A 19,477-nucleotide genomic window follows, 5' to 3' on the forward strand; every position below is an offset into this window, starting at 1 on the left:
TCTAGGGTTGTGCCCTACACTATGTATATAGTCTTTTCTTGATTACTTTATTTTGCTTTATGTTTTCGTCATGTAAATAAATTTTGTGTGTCAATGTGTTTTCTCGCTTCTTTGTGTGTGGCTGAATCAAAAGATATTATTGTGACACTCCAACATTTGGCTAACCTTTGTTCCATCTTCCTTGTGTTGGTTATATCTTTGGTCGATGAAGTTCTGAGGGAAAATATGATCCGTCCGTGAGGAGATTTTTGGTTAAACTATGAACTTGTGTCTATTTGGGAAACCTTATGTGACACTCAATTCTTATGCCTAGTGTTTTCATGCTTATCCAATTAGTGGAAGAGGAGAAGGGGAAAAATCTAAACGAGCAAACATAAATCAGAGGTATCCGTATGCTTCTCTAAAGGAACAACCTCTCTTGCTCTCAATAAGTCAAGATCCCTCTTCCACCCATAAAATGAATAAGTGTCGATGCACAGTCCTATAAAACAAATAAATAAAGGCAAAAGAAGAGAAAGGCTTCTTGCATAGAGAGGTGAAGCAATCAACTCCATCGAGGCACTGACCAGGCTCGCTGACAATAAAGCAATTCTTGTGTTCCTATAGTGACTCTGTCAGGGTATTTTCCAGGCTTGCTAGCAGTGGAGTAACACCAGAGATGAAAAATCATACTCTAAAATTCTTAAGCTCGCGAACTTCACTACCCTTCCTAACTCGAAACATTATGATATTGTTGAATCTTATGTTGTGTTCAACCAAGAAGGTATAAAGGGGACCATTTTTTTTCATGGGGTAAGTGGGGAGACCAAATTTATCTACATGATGAATCAATAGTCCCCGAAGAACCAAGACCTTGCACGAAAGAGTTAAGCAAGGCAGAGAAGCTAGGATTCTACCAATGTGTCACCAATTGTTGTTGTTGCCACAACACCCTCCAAAAGTTTGGCCTATGCTCAATTTTGGATCCTTCCTTGGTCTTGTATATCGTCATCGCAAACATTGAAACTCATTCTATGTTTCTTCCTGAATTATTTCGGCCCCTTTTGCAAGATAGGAAAAATGTCATATTTTCGCATGTTCGTTGTCACACAATGTGTATAAGCCTATTTTAGTGGATTTAAAGGGTCATTTTTGTGTAAATGAGTTGGTCCAACCTTTTAAACATTTGTCACACTCATTTCTAAAGTTTTAATCATTGTCGCACAAGTGTTGTCACAGTCATCGCAAAGTGAATCTTTAGTGTTGCACTTGTCATAAATGGTCGTAAAGTCATCATACTGAGGGAAGTTTTTTGTTCACATGTCTTGGATGATATATGTTGATGTGTCATCAATTATTATAAATGTGTGATCACAGTTGAATTCCTATCGTTTTTCACATCAACTTCACTGATCCCGCACTTAGTTAATTTCTGAAAACTTTCCGACCAAGAAACCTGTTATGCTCCTATACCAATATGTTAGGGTCCCACCCTAACCCCCTTATTTACGTCATGGGATCACGTCATAGTCAAGAGTCAATAAAGCCCATATTAATATTTGTAAGTGGTTAACCACAATTAATGATGGGACCACAGTTAGTTGCAAATGGGCCGTAGTATTAGATAGATGGTATTAATAAAACCCACGGTATTGGCCCATGGTATTGCATGTATGAGTCATATATAAAGGATAGAGACTCCCTGCGAGGAGCATTGTGTCTTATTTTGTATTCGAGATCTGCTCTATTGGAGGTTGCCCCCTCGAAGAGGCAATTGAACATTACTCTCTGAATAATAAAATCATTGCTATTATGTGTTCTGGGTATCTTTTCTTCGCATATACTGTATTTGGGTATCATTTTGCAGGTTAAGAGCATAACAAGTGGTATCAGAGCACTTTCCAGGGCCGGTGGGATCTCTAATTCCCAGCAAAAAAAAAAAATCGGCTAGAGACGTGTTCCGGCGTCTTTAAACCACGGGATCTATCGTTGAGCGCATAAACCTGTGGATTTGCGGAGGCATGCACGCAGGAAATACAAGAGGTGGTCACATCTGTTGGACTCCCTTGTAACCCCTGTGGGTACCCCTTCGAGTAGTAGCGCATTAGATAGAACCGCGCACGGACTGTCTTCCTCGTACCCTCTGGGTATATCGGAAGCCCCCTAGGCTCCCTTGAAACCTCGCCATAGATAAACCGTCGGCCGTCTTGTGGCTACAGTACACCGAGAACAGCACTCGGAGAGATTACTCGCCCGTACGATAGGGAAGTCGGGTTGTACGGCTAAGGGTACGGTCGATCCTCCTTAGTTAGAGCCCTGAAACATTGGGCCGAGTACTACTGCCAGACCCTTATGTATATTGCGATCTGTAGCACCTGACACTCCTCACGACCATAGTTTCCTTTTCTATCGGGGGATCACACATCATCTATTCCCGATCCACGGGTGCAAAGAGGTGCAGCAGCAGCAGACATCAGATCCATCAGATCCGCCGTAGCAGTTGTTCCACCATTCAGATCTCTCAGACCCACTAGATCGGAGTTATTGTGAAGGGTTCCTATACCGGGGTATACTTTTCGCAGGACTTTTGGCAGCATTGACATTTTGAGGATTTGGCGATTGCAGTATTGATCAAGGAGTAAAACTCCGTTAGGAGTTTTCAAAAAAAAAAAAGTCTGAGATCTTCCGGGGCGCTTATTGGTGATCTAGCCCATCAGAATCAGGACGACGAGCTGAGCAAGGTGGTACCATTCAATTTATTAGTCAAATTTTTTCGGCGGTCCCAATTTTTCATCAGGTTGGTGTATGGTAGAGACTAAAGCTCAAGTGATGGAAAATGAAAGGATGGACAAACTAGAAGACTCCGTGCAATCCCTCCAACGTGAGTTTCAAGGACTAAGTCTCCAGATACAGCAATTCCTCCCGAAGGGCAAGGAGCAAGCCCACGAGGAGGCGTATAATGGCCATGAATACAATGAGGGTGAGTCTAGCCACTCTCCTCACGTCTGGCACACCCATCCACCACCCAGTCAGCGACCTCCCAAGTTGGATGTGCATAAATTTGACGGTTCTCACCCGTCCGCATGGCTAGCACAAATGGAGTAGTATTTCAAATTGAATCATATCCCAGATGATGCGAATAAGCTTATGATTGGGAGCATGTACTTGGACAATGAACGGTGGCAATGGTGGGAATGGCATCAGCATTGCAATGGACCTTTTAGGACTTGGACCCAATTTACCAAAGCTCTTCGAGATCGCTTTGAACAGGAAGACTCTTTTTTGGGTCGTCTCACTAAGCTCCGACAGACTGGTACAGTATGAATATATTACCGCTTTTGAAGCCTTAGCCTTCCGCACTAGGGGTCTCACAGATGAGTTCTACACGGAATGTTTTATCAGCGGTCTTAAAGAAGCCATCAAAGCTCAAGTTCTACTTCACCACCCTCCCACGTGGACGGAGGCTTGCTAGGTAGCTCGTAAGGTGGAACGTGCATTAGCAGCCCAATACAGTCGCCCAAATTTCCCCGCTAAAGGTCGTCCCCCACAGGGTCACAACACGACTCAAACACTTAAGGTCCAAAAGGTGTCACCTGCGGAAATGGCCGAAAGAAGGAAGTAAGGACTATGTTACTACTGTGATGAAAAATACTCCCGAGGTCATAAATGCAAGGAGCCCAAATTTTTTCAAATAGATGCCACTGACTACAGCTCAACAGAGGAAGATCCACCACTTGAGGAACATGAGGCGATAGAAGAAGACAACCCAAATGAGAATGTCTCTGACGAACCAGTTATTTCGCTGCATGCGTTGGCAGGGATTTCTTCCCCTCAAACTCTCAAAATTCGGGGTTTTCTTAAACATCGCCCAGTAGTAGTCTTGATTGATAGTGGAAGTACCCATAATTTCATCCATCAAAAAATCGCAGAAGCAACGCATTGTTTTGTACGAGCAGTTTCTAACTTCCAAGTCCAAATTGCGGATGGGGGCACAATGAAATGTGAAGGCTGCTGTGAAAATGTCAAACTTCAAATGGGGGATTATCAGTTGAAAACCCACATGTTTTCCATACACATGGGGGGTTGCGACATTGTCCTCGGCGCTGAATGGCTCCGCACTCTTGGGCCAATCACAATGGATTTCCAGGAGTTATATATGAGTTTTAAGCAGAACAACTCCACACATACCCTCCGTGGACTCCAGGCGGGAGCCCCCTCTATCATCAGCTCGCATAGGATGGAAAAATTGTTAAAAAAGGGCCATCATGGAGTAGTAGCTCAATTTAATGCCATCCAGGTAGTCGAAACCAGGTCTCTACCAATTCATCATGAGATGCAACAGATTTTAAATAACCATCGGACGGTCTTTGACAAGCCTAATGAGCTTCCACCCTCGCGAGGGGAACATGATCATAGCATCACCTTGGTTCCAGGGGCCCAACCCCCAAATGTGCGGCCATTCAGATATCCGTTCACCCAAAAGAATGAAATAGAAAAAATCATCAAGGAACTATTGGAAGCAGGTGTCATTCGTCCCAGCATTAGTCCTTATTCATCCCCAGTGGTCATGGTGCTCAAGAAAGATGGGGAGTGGCGGATGTGTCCAGACTTCAGGGCCCTTAATAAGTTGACAGTCAAAGATAAATTTCCCATCCCGGTGGTTGACGATTTGCTGGACGAACTCAATGGGGCTCAATTCTTCACTAAGTTGGATCTTCGCTCAGGCTACCACCAAATTCGCATGAAGGAAGTCGACATTCCCAATACGGCTTTCAGAACTCATGAAGGCCATTATGAGTTCCTGGTCATGCCATTTGGTCTTTGTAATGCCCCCTCTACTTTTCAGAGCCTTATGAATCACATTCTCAAACCATATCTCAGAAAATTTGTCCTTGTCTTCTTCGATGACATCCTCATCTATAGTGGCACTTGGGCTGCACATCTTCAGCATGTAGATCTACTCTTGCAGCTACTCCACAAGCATAAATTATTTTTCAAGATGTCCAAGTGTTCGTTTGGCATGGAAGAAGTTGAGTATTTGGGCCACATTGTGGGGCGTGAAGGTGTCAAGGTGGACCCCAAAAAGATCCAGGCAATGCAAGAATGGCCTCAACCTAAGACCTTGAAGAGCTTGAGAGGATTTTTGGGTCTCACAGGCTATTATCGTAAATTTGTCCGCAACTATGGCTGCATAGCGAAACCCCTCACTCAACTCCTAAAGAAAAATTCCTTCTTCTGGAACGAGGAAGCACAACAGGCATTTACCGCTCTCAAAAATGCCATGTGTTCCACTCCAGTCTTAGCACTACCTGACTTCACCAAATCCTTTGTCATTGAATGTGATGCTTCGGGTACAGGTATTGGGGCGGTCTTAATGCAGGAAGGGCGACCGTTGGCCTTCACAAGCCAACAAATCAGTGGGAGGAATCTGGGCCAATCTACCTACGAGAAGGAAATGATGGCCATCTTACATGCAGTCAAGACCTGGCGACCTTACTTATTGGGGCGACGTTTCCAAATCCACACAGATCATCACAGTCTTAAATATTTTTTGGAGCAACGCCTATCCTCCCCACAACAAAATAAATGGTTAGCCAAAATGCTGGGATATGATTATGAGATCATTTACAAGAAAGGGAAAGACAATAGTGTAGCAGATGCATTATCTCGCCAATTTGAGGAGGAAAGTACTCTGCTCGCAATTTCCCTCCCCATTCCAGACTGGATTGAAGAGGCTCGTAGGGAATGGTTTTCACACCCCGGGCTCTCCCAACTCATTTCTCAATTGCAGGTAGATCCTAATTCCACCAAGGGCTACTCGTGGCAGAATGATATTCTTCGCTACAAGGACAGAGTCGTAATCTCACCAACATCCACCCTCAAAAGTCGCATTTTGGCAGAATTTCACTCATCTCCCATTGCAGGACATTCGGGCTTTCAGAAGACGTATGCTCGCACCAGAAGATCATTTTTTTGGACAAGCATGAAAAAGGACATCCTTACCTTCGTAGCAGAATGTGAGGTCTGTCAACGCCACAAAGGGGAAACCGTCAACACACCAGGCACATTACAACCATTGCCCATTCCGGCATCAATTTGGACGAAGGTTTCTATGGATTTCATTACAGGTCTTCCAAAGTCAGGGAACAAATCAGTCATCATGGTGGTTGTGGACCGACTGTCGAAGTATGCTCATTTCTGCGCCCTACCCCACCCGTTTACACCAACTTTGTTTGCTCAATCTTTCATGGATCAGATCTTCAAATTGCATGGCATGCCCACTTCTATTGTGTCCGACCGCGACCCGATCTTCACCAGTAATTTTTGGCAGGAATTCTTCATAATACAAGGCACTAAACTCAAACTCAGTACTTCATATCATCCGCAAACAAATGGTCAAACCGAAGCCGTCAACAAATGTCTAGAAACCTACCTTAGGTGTTTCACTTCAGAAAAGCAACACCTTTGGGTACAGTGGTTACCTCTGGCTGAATGGTGGTATAACACCAACTATCATGCCACCACCAAAATGACTCCCTATGAAGCAGTATATGGTCAACTTCCGCCTTCCCCTACTTCTTATCTCAAGGGGTGCTCCAAAGTACAAGCAGTGGATCAACTCCTACAACACCGCGCAACCATGCTCGCCCATCTTAGAGAGAATCTTCATCAAGCTCAGAACCGCATGAAGCAACAGGTCGACCAGCATCGCTCAGAGCGCCAATTTCAAGAAGGGGATCAAGTCTTTTTGAGGCTGCAACCATATAAGAAAACATCACTCAAAGACAAGGGTTGTCAAAAGCTCTCTCCAAAATTCTACGGACCATACCAAGTACTTCAGCGCATTGGAGAAGTGGCTTACAAGTTGGCTTTGCCACCTACGGAAAAAATCCATCCAGTTTTCCATGTATCGTGCCTCAAGAAAGTGATTGGGAACAATTGCCGAGTTCAAACCAGTCTACCTGAATTGGACGAAGAAGGGTCAATCTGGCTTCAACCCGAACAGGTTCTAGACACACGAGACAAGCACCTGCGCGGCCGCATGATTAAGGAAGTCCTCGTCAAATGGAAAGACACCTCTCCGGAAGATGCAACTTGGGAACCAGCCACTATTCTTCAGCAGTTTCTGCAGCTTCAGCCTTGAGGACAAGGCTAGTCTTAAAGGGGAGGGCATGTTAGGGTCCCACCCTAACCCCCTTATTTATGTCATGGGATCACGTCATAGTCAAGAGTCAATAAAGCCCATATTAATATTTGTAAGTGGTTAACCACAATTAATGACGGGACCATAGTTAGTTGCAAATGGGCCATAGTATTAGATAGATGGTATTAATAAAACCCACGGTATTGGCCCGTGGTATTGCATGTATGAGTCATATATAAAGGATAGAGACTCCCTGCGAGGAGCATTGTGTCTTATTTTGTATTCGAGCTCTGCTCTATTGGAGGTTTCCCCCTCGAAGAGGCAAGTGAACATTACTCTCTGAATAATAAAATCATTGCTATTCTGTGTTTTGGGTATCTTTTCTTCGCATATTATGTATTTGGGTATCATTTTGCAGGTTAAGAGCATAACACAATAGGTGTCATATTTCATGATTGACTGGTTTAAATCCCAAATATGTTCATCCTTTCCCTGCTGCAAAGGTTCCATATTTTGAAAAGATCAAAAAATTAAAAAATGTAAAGAGGGTATGCCCTAAAAGAAAGATCAAAGGGCAAAAAGAATGAAATGGTCAAAAAAGAAAAGAAATGAACCCCAAAGAAAAAGACCAATGAAAGTGTGCTAGTCTAAAATGCCACTACTATTCTATTTTGCAAAAGAATATCATTATGTTCAGTTAGTTGACTACTGCCACAATTGATGGATGGCCAAACAGCTTAATCTTGGCCAGTTCCTATTTGAATTCCTTATTTAGAGATAGAGAATAAAATCTGTCCAAACAGTTCAATCTTGCCAGATAAGTAGTTATGTAGAGAAGCAAAGGGGCTCAATAGTTGAATCTGAGCCCTTGGAAGAAATAAGGGCAGACTTTGATAGGATTTCCATGAAAAGAAAAGAAAATTTGTAAGGGTTTGCTAGTCCAAGTGCACCCATGGAAGAAGAAGAAAAAATGTTAGGTATAATAGGTTGGGTAGGCAGTTTGGTGTTGCAGAAGCAGGCTTATGATCAATTTTGTCTCTCAAAGATGTTGATATTATTATTATCATAAGTACAATGGCAATTGTTTGGCTACAAATCAGGTGGGGCATGACTAACTTCCCCTCACACTTCTCCCAAAATCACTTAATAACCTCCCCCCAAGGATATTGAGATCTGCTCAATACTCCTAAATCACTCCATTTCATGAAAAAGCCTGAGTAAAATAACATTCTTGCTTTAGACAAGAAGCCACATTTCTTGTGTAAAACCTCTGTTTTCTCCTAAACCTAAGTTATTGAACTTTATAACTTGGCGCCCACTCTTCATAGATCCATTTGACCATTAACATTATTATATAAATCCCTATGTTCCTCCCCCTACTTGTATTATGTAAATATAAGAAAAACCCCAAATTTTTATTATCACCACCAATGGCTAAATTACGGCCATATTTCTGTTTACAAAGGGATTATGGGTTCATCTAGAACCATATAATAACCCTCCCCGCACTAAAATATTCAAGGTTAACTAATATCTGGTTAATTAACGGTTTAATCCCCCCGACAACCAATAGAAATCACCCTGATATATTTAAAACATTGTTTATTATATGGGTCCCGCGCCATAGCCCTGACCCATCTCCGACATACCGCCAACTGTTGGATCCGGGCCCGTTGATCATATGACTCACGATCATATCGCGAGGCCTTTCCCCGCCGATCTTTACCACTTGGGGAGCCAACGGTATTGCCGTCGTACCTGGGACACGCGGCGCCCTCCCGCCATGCTCGCGGCCCCTCCACCCGAAACCACCTTAGCACGTAAGCGGTGTGGGCCAATACCGCTTACCGCCCTCCTGCTGACCCCGCCCGCTGACATCATCACCACATCACCTCCACATCAGCATCTGTACCCCACATCATGACAAAACGTCACGTCCTGATGACGCCAGCTGACTGAAAAGCGCCAAAAAGCCCCGCGAAGCCAATTTTTGTTAAAAACTCGTAAAAACTGTCATTTTCGCCCATTTTACTCGTTGTTTTCGCGAGGCTGTTGCATGAAAATTACGTCCAAGCGACTACAGAAGCTCCAGTCCACCACCTGACCAAGCAAGGATCAGCATTTTGCTTCTCAACTCGTCATTCAACCTACAAATTACACTGGTTCACCTCCATAATACAAGTATTTACCCCGTTCCACCTCCCGAACCTGTATTTTCAATTTCCTCTGCAAATTATACCTTTAAGAGCCAAATTCAAAGTCAATCAGTCCATAATTGCCATGCCAGCCCATTTAGAACTGCTCTTCTATCCTTTTTTCCACAGAAATTCAACCTCTAGTTTAAAAAACACTGAGAATTGAACAATGGAAGCCCCTGTGGCCCTCAACGTAGCGCCCCTCAATGCACCTCATACAAACCAACATCATTTACCCTTGGCCGGCAGAGATTTCCATATAAAAGACCCAATTGGTTTCCAAAATCATCTTCATACTTTCTGCCTAATCAGAAACAGTCATTTGAACAACTCTGATATCTATGGAATATGGGAATCCAATCTCCCCAGGTATTACCTTCCCTCAGTCAATGTGTTCCCAGATATTGTTTGCCACTGCGGTGCCAATTATGACCCTGTCAATAAAGTAGTTATGACTCCATCACAAACTGTTCTCTTTTACATAATTGCATAATCTATCAATGAAATGTTGCATTTACTTCCAGCTCAGCCTCTTGTTCCTCTTTCCATGGGATTTTTTCTTGAGCAAGGCTCTCAACTGTCCAGTGCAGAAATAGCCCGGATTGCTAAGATATTCATGAGACCAGATTGCCAGCCCCAAGGCCCACCTCCTTATTTATATGTCTCGTTCAATGAGACTGGAAGAATTATTCTTGACATGATATCAGTGATCTTGGGATTTAGGTCCAGTGAATATGTGGATGAGATGGTCCTGGTTCTGTTATCCACCTTTACTCCAGGACAGCCCCCTGCTATTAAGTATGACTATTCCTCTTTCATTGCTGACAAAATCCATGCTCAATTTACGAATTTGGAAAGAGAAGGAGTGTTTAAATACACAACTTTCATATACCATCTGCTGTTGTTTTATCACCCAAACAGTTTTATATTTCCCATTAGGAAATTGGATTCCAAAGGAGAGAGGAGGTCTGTGATCTTTTGGACCTCTGTCTTTCACAGAATTGGTGAATCCCCTTATACCTACTATGAATTCATTGACTTGTTTATACATCCAGCCTCCACTCTATTGATAGGAGCTCCTCCTCCTAGGCTCTCTAGTGACATAAAGAAGATTTTAAAGCTCTCCAAGAACTACAGGATAGGTGACTGGTACTTCTACCAGGATCACACTGAAATCAGGGTATATGGCTGTGAGTTGTGCCCTTATAAGCTGCCCAAATATGTGCCCATGAGACTATTTGCACTGGAGTATTTCAGGAAACTTATTAATGCAGATTTAACTCACTTTTGCAATGTGAAGAAAAAAGCTCAGCTGAGGATAAGAAACCAATTAGGCCTCTTTATCATTAACAAGAGGGAAGCATGGGAAGATGCTGATAAAATATTAGGGGAAGACCTTAAACTGAAGAAAAGCTTTTGGTGGGTGCCATATGACCCAAATAGCTTTATATGACAGAAAAGTAAAAAATTGGCTGTCAAATTACCTACATCATAGGATCCCTCAAGTAGAACAATATGCTAATCAGGATGAGTGGATAGAGGGTATATTAATAGAAGAACTTACTCGGCAAGAAAAGATGGAACAAGCTATGAAAGATTTAGAAAATACCCTTGACCTGGACTCTTTTGGACAGGTATCTTTCAAGCTGCCTCAGCAAACCGGAGTGGGTACATCTTCTGCTGGGACTTCACAACAACCTATACAAGAGGCCAGCACACCAGTTTCAGGCTCTTCAAAGGGCAAGGAAGTGGCAAGTACAGAGCAACAAGAAATGACTGATCAGCAGGGGCAAATTCCTCTAGTACAGACCAAAGCAGCAGAGATACCAGCATTACAGACTCCTCTAAATGAGGAAAAGGGCAAGAAAAGAGACAGAGAAGAGGCCACACCCATCAGTGGACCTGCAGAACAGCCAGGTGCTAAAAGGAAAAGACTCAATCCTCTGTCTGAAGAGGAAATCATTGAAGAGACAATAGAAAGCCTAAGAGGTGAGAGGGCAACCAGCCCACAGACCTCCCCAGTGATAGACACGTCAACTAGCTCAAACAGGCAAGAGCTAGAAAGGCAGCATAGTGTGGAAGTTTCATCCATTAGGCCACCAAGTAAGCAGATCTCTGATGTCAAAAGAACATTTACAGAGATAAAGGCTAGAAATGATCCATTGAGGCTGCAAATTTATGACCAATATCTCAAGATGGCCCCCACAAAATAGCAAAGATCGAGGTCTGCCTATGACATAAAGGAGGGCAAAATGATCATGAGCTATTTCAAGCCTAAGGTGCAGCAACCACAATCGGCAGCTGATTATATCAGGACAAATCTGTAAGTCTTGGCCAAGGACATTCATCCAATAGACCAGATTGAGCTGCACAAACAAACTGGAGAGATGGTGTATTCCACACTGACTGATAAAGTAATGTTGGCTAACAAATTAAAAAAATCATTGGAGAACACCTCTGCTCAGCTAGACTTAGAGAAAGCCTCTTCTCTAGCAAAGGACAACAGGATTAAATCCTTGGAGGATATTATCATTGAACTGGGACATGATCCCAAAGATTCCAAAGGTATAAAAGCACTAATGAGGAAAAAGGAAGAGGACATTGCTACCCTCAGAAAACAGCTCAAAATGCCTCCTTCTATGCATCCACAGATAGCAGATGTGGTACAGCAGAAGTCCGAAGAGGACATGATGGACCTGCTCATGAGGCTGAATGAGAGATTGAGTGAGACAGAGCAGGAGTTGGAGAAATCACTACAAGAAAAGCAGGGAGAGTCGACCTCCCAGCCACCTGAAGTAACTCCAATAGTCACAACTACCCCTCCCACAGTTACAACAACAGTGCCTTCCACTGTCCCGGCAACAACAGCAAAAATCACCACAGGTACCTCAGCAATAACACCAGGCAGCAACACTACTATGACCACAGAGAAATTGATAAAAGCCATGGAGGAGTTGAAACTCCAAGTATCTGAATTGAATCAAGTCAAAGAAAAACTGGCAAAGGTTGAGCAAAGCTATGATAAATCCAAGATGAATGTAGCAGAAAAAACAAGGGAAGTCTAAGCATTGGAAAACAGGGTAAGAGCCTTAGGAAAGGATCTCTCCCTGCATCAGCCTCTGGCAAAAATCAGAGGAATTTTGTGGACCAACATCATTCAATCACTTAGTGTTGTATGGAGGTCTATTCAGACCATTTCTGAACAGATTGATTTGATAAAAGTAGCCCAAGTGGAGATTCAGAAAACCAAAGCCTTATTGGGACAGATGCCTGAGCAAGCTAACAGGCTAATACATTTTTTGAATACCAAGACCAGTGAAGAACTGGAAGCGCTGGATATTAGAGACAAAACAGGTACCATTTTGGATATTAAGAGAGTTCTATCCATGAGAACTCTAATGCAAAACTTGGACAGAAGATGTCAGGACATGCAGGTAGAAATTGATTCTTTCACAGACAAATTTACAGTCCTGCATCAAAAAGGTTTGCCAAGTCCTCTAGGAGATAATGATCGTCTGATGAAGCACAAGGACTATGTACATAAATTAAATATATTTTCTATCAATCAAGCTAATGCATCTTCAAGTACTTCAGCAGAAAAAGCACTTCCATCTGGCCAGTCCCTTTATGACAGCCTAGAAAATCTTTTTTACATAGAGCATGAAGTAAAGCATTTGTTCACTGTTCCACCTAATTTCTTCAGGTACACAAAGACTGACGATACTTTAAGGAAGTTGCAGAGACATAAAATACCAGGACCAGAGTGGTGGCAAAACATGTTAGAAATCTTGTAAATTTATCTTTGGTCAAATGCAAAACTGTGCACCATCTGTTATAATGCGTAGAACAGAAATGAATCACGGTCCTGTGGGTCAAAGAACATCACATCAGCATTAAAGAAAGTCCGGCCAAAATAGGAAAACCAGCACAGAGGATCAGTACAAGACAGCTGGGAACCGTCTTACAGCAAATACCTCCAGTACTTCTCATAAAGACGGATCAACCAGCACAGCACGAATTTATTGCATCTATTTATTATCTCCCTGTTTTTGAGACTCTCTGTCTCTATCTGTGTAAAAGAAGCATTAATTGTCAACAGATATTATTTCTATCAAATATTTTGTATAATATCTTGACATTTTGTATAAATACCCCCGGAGTCGAAGTATTTGGGGTTGGTTGGTGGTGGATGTTCATAGCTGTGACTGTAATACTGAACAATTTTTGAAAATAAAAAGGTTGTTGGAACCATATTCTCTTGCTCGTTGGATGAGGATTTGATGCTAAGGACCATGTTGCAAAATTATTGAATCGTTTTATGGATCAATAAGTCTCTTCTAACTTGTGTTTTATAGTTTCTGTGTTTATTATATCATCTATGTTTCATGATCTAAATAATAGAGAAATAGAATAACCCAGAATTTGCTTGTTTGCACTCTGTGTTTAGTCTCTGTTATTATTAAAGTTTTCTTCAGAATTAGCATAAACATTGAATTCTTAATTGCTCATGTTTCCCCTGGTTCTTTCATCTTGAGTATTAGCTAAGGAATTCTTAATTGCTCCTTAGCAGTAATCATCCATTTTCCCTCTGTCAACATGATGAAGGATTCTTAATTGCCCTTCATCCATTGACTCCATTCCATCTGATTCCAACCTATAAATTGTTCCATATTCGAGTACCTTGCTCTGTGATAAATTCTCTGATAAGAAACCTAACCCAGGAAGCCATCTTTCTTTGACTCCATCATGCCCAATGGACTGAAATGTTTTAGCTTTACCTCTCTGTTCTATTGAGTCCCCATCCTTCCAACCAAACTCTAAACAAAACCCTTGCACTTCATAACTAGCCTAATACACCTTAAAACAAAGCTAAATCATAAAGAGAGAGCCCTCTCTGGACGGAGATTGGCTAGAATCTGCATCTAAAATATTGGTCTGTGGTTACCTCAGCCGTATTCCCTTTCTTACAACTTTTGGGAACAACCTGAGTGATAACACAACCCAACCTCATCCGACCTTCCTAAACTATGCATTGTGAAATCTCGGCCCTCTATATGTGACCTTTCCCCTTAACACTCCGCAATGTGAAATTCCTACCTCTCAAGACTTCTGCACTGCGTAGTTCCAGTGCTCAAGCTGGAACCTTGGCTCCCAAGAATTGTGCAATCCATCTTCCCAGCCTGGCCTCAACTATGCATTGCGCAATCCCTAGCCTCAAGATCAACCCTTGATCCCCTGATTAGCGCAATTGTGTAATGTCCCAGCCTCCTCTGTCTCCCGAAACAGCGGAATGGGCTATTTCAGTGCCCATCCCCTCAACCTGTCACACTAACCTTCAAAATTGTACAGTTTCTTCCCTCAGCCCAACCTAGATTGTGCATTGTGCAATCTCAAGGCTCAAGGCTCAAACCTAACTGCTTGAACTGTGTAATTGTGTAGACATTGAGCCCCTCTCCCCTCAATGGATCAACATGCACTATCTTAGACTAGGGATTTTGTTCGGACTAATGTCGTCTCGTCGTGAGTGAATTGCATATGCACCTACCTTATAATGCCTTGGAAAGATGATGAAGAAGGGGATGAAAAAGGGAAACATGTTGAAAGACCTCTTTGTAGCTGAGTATGCAAGCTAATCAACCAAGAGAAAGCAAAGGGGCACCATTTTGTGACCACAACTCAAGACTTGAGATCATTGAAGACTCCTTACTATTATGTCATACAAAGGTGGATAAAAGAACTCTCTAAAGCATACACATAGCAAGAAGCAGCAAGAGTGGCTTGACATTGCCATATCATCAAAAAGTCTGTGTCAGTATTGTCATGCCATGTCATTTCATGAGTTGTCACATGCCACACCATATTGTGGATGGTGTAAATTATCTATTCAAAATGTATTGTAAAGTGGAAGTCCAAAGGCCACATTTAGAATACGAAGAGCCATATAAAGTCAAAAATTCATAGGAATTAAAATAGTCAAAAGGAAGGTGAAGCATCACCTCATTGGTTATATATACGCCCTCATTGTATGAGCCAAGGACTTTTTCACTTGGGCTCCTCCCGCATAGCATTAGAGAGAGAAACTAGTTCTTTTGAGGAGCAAGGAGTGGCTCCATTATTTGAGCTAGTGGTTTTAATTGTATACATGTGTCTTGGAACTTTTACTTAATATAAGAAGCCTCATGGCCAGCACGTTCTTCATGAATGTGTTATGAATATTTGTAATACTATTTTTTGGATGTTTGTAATTCATGTTTTCTTTCATTTGTGCTAGAGTACTCAAACTATGTCAGTTATTTTAGTACTTGTCATATTGATAATTTGTTGTAATGGTTATTATTGTTGTCGCATCCTTTTGGACTATTCCACTGGATATTAGATAGATCTCTCTTATTTATTGATTGTATTCGTATCTTTGTGGACTATTCCGCTGGATGTTAGACAGGTACTTCTTGGTTAAGTGTGTCTCTAATAGGGTGGTACTATTAACTCTATCTTAGAGGCTCACTTTCTTTTCCACCTCCACAGTATAAGAACCTTGACACACTTACAACCAAACATCCACCAGGCACACTCACTTTCTTTTTGAAGGCACCTTTTCATTCATCTTTCTTGCTGATAGTTAGAGCCAAGGAAAATCTTTAAGAAACCAACAATTGGGCCATATTCTAGATGGGGTTTCTATCCCAAACAGTGTGAGGTTTAATGGGGACCACATATCGGGGAGACCCCTTGAATGTTGGTGGGTCAAGCACCATCAACACACTATTATCTACCGAGTGAACGATCCACTTTTATAAATTCTCTAATATCTAGTCAAATAACATCTTTCATGGGTCTTGAGAATCTACATGGATTAAGGTACTTTGTGGATCATTGTTGTGTGACACCAACATCTTTCCAACCAATGGTGAGACTAACTCAGTCGTAGTTTACTTGGACTACACCTATCAAAACTTCTTACTTAGTATTTTTAGTATTTTTATTGTTAAGTATTTTAATAAAATCTATATTAAACTTAACCACTTCACAATGTCCACAAAACAATACCATATATCATGCAACAATATCAATCCAATAAGTTCGACAAAAGTGCACAAGAATATATGATAAGTGGCCCTTGGCCTAACACCCAAAGAATGATACCAATACGTAGAATGATATATTACAATACTTTAATAACACTGACTAAATTATTACAACAACCTGTCACAACAACTCAGTATACAACTTAGTATACAACTTGACTCATTAATTATACGGTACTACCGACCGAAATACCCAATAAGAAGGCCATGACACGTTGTTCTAATCCAATACATATAACACCCACCAGTTTCTGGGTTACAAGACCTCAAGATAAGAGCATGGCAACCTATTAGGCTTGATTCCTGACTTGGGTTGTAGGAGTCCCTATTACATATATAGAAACCCCAAGTATAATATTAAACTTGTTCCTTGATCTTTCAACATGCAATGCATCTAAATCTCGACCTGATTCATGTATACATACATACATATTGTGTGTATATATATATATATATATATATAAGGATCGTGTCCATTGGAGTTACCCTAGACCAACATTTTGTATGCCTTGCACATTCAGTTTGGAAAGTTAAATCTCACTCGAGCTAACATGCAAGTGTGTTCTCAATCCATGCCATGTCACTCTCCCATATTCTTGTTGGATCCTCATTCTACTTGACTAACATTTTGCTCAACCACTAGTCACCAAGTTGACTATGCATCCACTTGCATGTGTCCATTTTTATCACACTATATGTGCCAACTTTCCCAACCAATTTTTCTCCTCAATTTGTTTGGTCCACCAAGCGCACCTAACTCATGTTTCTCACTCAAACAATTTATCTCCTTAGTTCATTCGATCCATCTACTGTACCCATCTATGGTGCTTTCCCGAACAATTTATTTTTTTCTTTTTTTTTCTATTTTTTTTCCTTTTTGCTTTTTTCTTTTTTCTTTTTTCTTTTTTCTTTTTTCTTTTTTCTTTTTTCTTTTTTCTTTTTTCTTTTTTCTTTTTTCTTTTTTCTTTTTTCTTTTTTCTTTTTTCTTTTTTCTTTTTTCTTTTTTCTTTTTTCCTTTTTCTTTTTTTTTTTCTTTTTCTTTATTCTTTTTCTTTTTCCAGTCAACTAAGTGCACCCAACTCAACTCATGCTACTTGCTTGAACAATCCATCTTGTGTCGCACCGAATGCTTGGTCCAAGGAAATTTTGGGTGATCTCCCAACTGATGCTCACTTGATACCTACACTAAGTCTCATTTGTCTAAAGGAACTCATCTAACCAATGTCACATTAACCCATCCATGCAATGGAACACCCCATGCCATGTGGCTTGTCCCCGCAATGGTGTTGTCGTGCTCTCAAACTTAGTAACAATGAACACTCAAATGATGCATGTGCGCCCACCAGCTTGAGGGTCTAACAAATTCCAATTAAACATTTGTCGATCTTGTCATGTTTTTTATTAATGATTAAGAAGTAAAATGCAAGTACTCAATTATAGATTGTGCTTTAACAATAAACTGATGATATTTTTTTTCCAACAATAATGATTGGTCTGTATATTAATAAAGGTGTTGTGGTCATACTCATCCAAGATTCATACATTTCAAAATTAGGGAATCATGCACCATTTTCCATAAAGGAGTATCCATTAAAACTAAAAGTCAAACCATCCTCAATACCTTTCTCAAAGGTTTGCAAGTATAAATCCTTATAAAGCAATGTAACAAAAATAGAGTTTGGAAAACAAATAATTGAATAAAAACATACATTAAGGCCCAAAAGAGGCATTAATAACATTTTCCACTTAGGTTGTTAGGTTGCCTTCAACTCCCCTAAGAGGTTGAATTGAGTACATACTCTTGGTAGCAATGTAAGAGACTTCCAAGGAAGTTTCTAGGCTAAAAGTAAGCAGTATGTGGAGAAGGGTAGAAATACAATTTACGGGGTCCAAGAATCCATCCAATAGAAAGTAATATTCTAGTTATGATATTACTAACATGATTGATATTGCTTATGTTTCCTTTTCCCTGTCTTGACGGCCCTGAATATGCCTCCCTACCTACATGGCATCTAGTATTTTACTTGAATCTCCTATGTTATTCTATAATCCATGGGTTTTTTCTTACGCAGGTGAATGACATGAAGAGGTCAAAGAGGTGGTGAGGCACATGATATTTTCAACATTATGCTTAGTGCAGTCCAAGGATTACCTTATACCTTTCATTTTACCTTGCATGTAGCAATAGTTGGCCATGTGTTGAGGGCCCCGAAATCAGGTCAACAACAAAGGGGATACCCACCCTGTCCAGAACCTGGTTGGCGGCTCCTTACCCGTTTGGAGTAGCGGGTCCAACTGGGGATAACGGGACCAGCTTCCCGATGCATGGGATGTGTGTGTATGAGTAAAGTTTGATTATGTTAGTTCTGAAGGCATTCTACAAATAATGTAAATCTAACTTGCAAAGTGACTCTAAGCTACTGTAACTTAATGGAAATAACACACACAAGATCTACACTAACCCGGGATATATATTTCTTCTATTATGCAATCTAGAAAGATTTCATACAATAACTGGTAATAAATATTATTCAGCCATTATAAGAATATAAACCGTGTAAGATGAACTGTTCTGCCTAAGAAGTTAAACAAAACAGTTGTGAAAAAGCACATCGCATAATCAAATCATTAGCATGTTAAGCATAAATCAATAAGTCCACCGTACAGAAGTGCCAAATGATAACCCGTGTGTTCATACATTAACATGCAAACAATATCAGCTGTATATCGCTCTAGGAATACAAACAGGAATTAATCAAGAGATAAAAGTACCATTTATGACTAATTCTTACTCACAGACTTCAAGCAATAACGATCTATCTCTACTTGCTTCTAACATCTACCAAGAGTACAGAAGTGCAACATCAGTAGCAGATGTAAAAATGAAAACATAAATAAATCTCGATCCATCCATTCATCAAAAACCTCCTCTGAGGGTGCAGAAGTGCATGTTTTGAGGACAAGTTTTTTGACAGATTTCCGGACCCTTCTCCAATGCAATGAGAAGGGTTGAAATACTACTATCTAATCCTAATAATAGTATTATTACAAAATTTATGACACGGTTCTCAAAT

This window comes from Pinus tabuliformis, chromosome 7, assembly GCF_031772625.1.
Source record: "Pinus tabuliformis cultivar Carrire ecotype Pingquan chromosome 7, CPIR1, whole genome shotgun sequence".
NCBI classification, from domain to species: Eukaryota; Viridiplantae; Streptophyta; class Pinopsida; order Pinales; family Pinaceae; genus Pinus; species Pinus tabuliformis.